Source organism: Dendroctonus ponderosae, unplaced genomic scaffold, assembly GCF_020466585.1.
Source record: "Dendroctonus ponderosae isolate FM_Combo_2020 unplaced genomic scaffold, Dpon_F_20191213v2 Dpon_F_20191213_1, whole genome shotgun sequence".
Classification (NCBI taxonomy): Eukaryota; Metazoa; Arthropoda; class Insecta; order Coleoptera; family Curculionidae; genus Dendroctonus; species Dendroctonus ponderosae.
The window spans coordinates 41,113,166-41,116,443 of NW_026017110.1; the positions used below are offsets into that span (position 1 = coordinate 41,113,166).

Sequence of the window (3,278 nt, forward strand, 5' to 3'; positions counted from 1 at the left end):
TGGATGTCATCAGGACATCCAGAAGTTTTGGAAATCCAAAATTAATATTTTAAATACAATATATATGCCGTGTCCGTTAGATGCCTTATCGTTGGACATCCGGCGGAGGTAGGAATCTGTGACAATTTTATAGGAAAATGGACGTGCTTTACCGACACACAAGAACGGTGTCACTATAGCAGAATAGCACTGTCACTGATTCCAGTTCTGTCACCCCAGTTATTCAAGATAACCTAAAATCAAAACATTAACTGAATCAGAATGCAGGACCTAATGAAAAAGTCGGCAATAGCAGCCTCAGCAAGCAGCAAGTAAACTCAGGCTCGGATTTAGGGAAAGAGGACAACAGTGATAATGATTGGCAACAGCATAGAAAGCGATCTCGTAAATTTATGATCGGCAGTAATGAGGAAATGCAGGCTGTCAAAACAGGACCCAGATTTGAGTCACTTCATGTAAGTAAACTTACTCCGTATACCGCTGCAGCAGATCTAAGGCAGATTTTAGAGCCCATATTTAAGAATGTACAGTGCGAGCCTCAGCCATCAAAACAAGCCCAAATTTATGCTTCTGTGAAGGTGACCATACGACGGGATGAGTTTAGAAATGCTTGGAAGAGAGAAGTATGGCCATCCGGCGCAATTGTAACTCATTTTTTAGCCAAAAAGAGGGCTCCTCAGGAGCAGAATCCAGTCCGGATAAAATAAAATCCCATAATTTAAGCTTATATTATCAAAATGTACGCGGTCTACGGACAAAAACCAATATTCTTTATACCAATAATATTACCGAAGATTATGATATCATCATGCTGACTGAGACGTGGCTTGTAGATGGAATCGGAATATCCACAGTGAGCAATTTGTTCACATGAGTGTTCCTAGAGGAAGCTACTTGGGGACATTGCTTTTTCTTATTTTCATTAATTCTCTACCGGATTGTTTGAGATACTCTTTCGGTCTGGGTTTTGCAAACGACTTTAAATCCTTTAGCGTCGTACGCACCTTCAGGGATTGCCTAGAACTGCAGGAAGATCTTAATGCGGTCTCCAATTGGTTTAAGGACAATGGTATGTTTCTGAATGAAGAAAAATGTGTCTTGTCCTTTACACGTAAACTAAGTTTTATTGATTGTTAGTACAATGTAAACAAGCGCGCTCTATTCAGAAAGACAACATGTAGAGATCTGGGAGTGCATCTGCAGGCGAGTTTGAGATTTGGTGAACATTATACAAAGATAACAAACAAGTCATACAAGATTCTGGGGTTTGTAATTAGGAATTCTAAGCATTTTCATATAGATACTACAATTCGTTTGTATAATGCATTGGTGAGACCACACATCGAGTATGCATCAGTCATATGGGCTCCTCAAGCTAAATCAAGCATTAATTTAATTGAAAAAGTACAGAAAAGGTTTCCTAGACACTTGTATCTTAGAAGATACAATGTATATTCTTACCTTATGCCAACAACACACTTGGTTATGATCTTTAATATGCAGTCGTTAGAGCAAAGAAGAGCCATGCATTGTGTTTTATTCCTGTAAAATGTTGTCAGTGGTGTTAAATTAACTTTGTAAGATTTTATGTGCCAAAGATTAATTTGAGAGCAAAGATTTGTGACCTTTTCTCTTGCAGTCCTTTTAGTATATCCCCTATAAACCACATGCAGAGTCAATGTAATAAATTATTGAAAGATTGTTGTAATTTGGATTTTTTAACTGCAGTGTAAGGGATATTAAAAATATTTTAAAAGTTTTAAAAGACAGTTTTTAAGTGATTTTTAGAATTAATGTCTAGCATATTGTAAATGTATCTGTTTTTAGGTTAGTTAGTTTGTTTAGCAGTGTTAGATTAATATAGATTTTTGTTAAATATTGTTACTGTAGTAATAAGCGCTCTATCACAGAATTACTGCTTAGGTGGTGTTTGTTGGAGTATTTCAATAAATAAATAAATGATACCGCCCTTTTAGTACCTAGATAGCACAACAGAAAAATTATTTCTAATTAGTTAACTAGCCAAAATGTTTGGCAATAAATGAATGTTATCTAATGCCTGAATTATTTTATTACCAGTAATTCGTAGAAAATCGCCTCACATTGAAGTTCTGTTCCATAGTACAAAACAGAAGATCTCACACAAACTATTTTTGGTAATAAAACGTTTTAATTAGATTTAATTTTTCTTTATGTTTACAATATGTTTGGGCACGTTTGAAACACGGTAGATTGCGCGCACTAGCCTTAGAACCTACCTGGAATGCTTTCGTAGATACACGACACCAGGAACTTGAAATATTTTTAAAAGAACGATGCCCAGTGGTATTCGAGAATATTCAATTAAAAAATACGTATTTAAAACTATTAGTGAAATTTGGCTTACTGGTCTGTTAGGGCTTATAATTTTTATATTTCAAATTTTGATCCACCTTTCTTTAAGAGGCACTCAAGCCGGATACTCAAATAAATTTGCGAAGGTCTTTAAAAATTTGTATATCGCAGATTTAAATACGCTGGGCAAAACGTTATACAAACAGCAGCAGAAAAATGTTATATAAATCCGCCAGATGTAAATGTAAACTATTTAGACTAATAAAGGAAGCAATCAATAAATATTGCATGAAGAAGGAAAATAAAGTCATACTGAAAATTAACCACAAATAAATCCTGTAAAACCGAGTGTTATTGCAATTAAATATAGAGCTGAACTAAAGAATCAATAGATCTGTCTCATGTTACCCAGATGGGCAATAAACTAACTTCAACTGTTAAACTTTTAGTTTTTTTTTTAATTGCTGTAAAAGTTTATTCCAACTCCATTAGGAGAGCGCAGTAGGCGAAAAATGTTTTCCTCTTGGGTCGTATCGGATTTTATAACACGACACTATAGCTTCCAACTTCCTAACTTTCCTTGTTCGTTCTAATACTGTAAAACTGGAGTAACTCCTTATTATTGGAAGTAATGGATGTACAGAATGCGCTTCTTTAAGTGCACTATTTTATTGTAAAATGAATTAATTGATGGCTTTACATTGGATTTATTGTTACGTTCTTTGGCAAAATTTGCAGCTCTATTGCGGAATTAGATAATAAAAGCATACCCATGAGGGCTAATATTATCAACGTTATGTTCGTTATTTACAATCTGGCTTTTGTAAAGTCAACTAAATTTATTTTGCCATATTTTATGAACGCTTGTATCTTTTGTTTTGGAAGCGAGAATCAATAGTTCGCTTTATCACACCGAACAGAAATTAGATGATACAGATTGTAAC

The 3,278-nt window shown here is 34.7% G+C and overlaps 1 long non-coding RNA gene across 1 annotated transcript; it reads right to left on the minus strand.

Moving 5' to 3' along the window:
• Nucleotides 1–1,104: 1,104 nt before the first annotated feature.
• LOC125505565 lies at nucleotides 1,105–1,670 on the minus strand. The gene is made up of 2 exons (XR_007282243.1): nucleotides 1,462–1,670; nucleotides 1,105–1,375 (listed from the first exon to the last, which is right to left on the minus strand). It is a non-coding gene; the product is annotated as an uncharacterized LOC125505565 (long non-coding RNA).
• Between the last annotated feature and the right edge of the window lie 1,608 nt (nucleotides 1,671–3,278).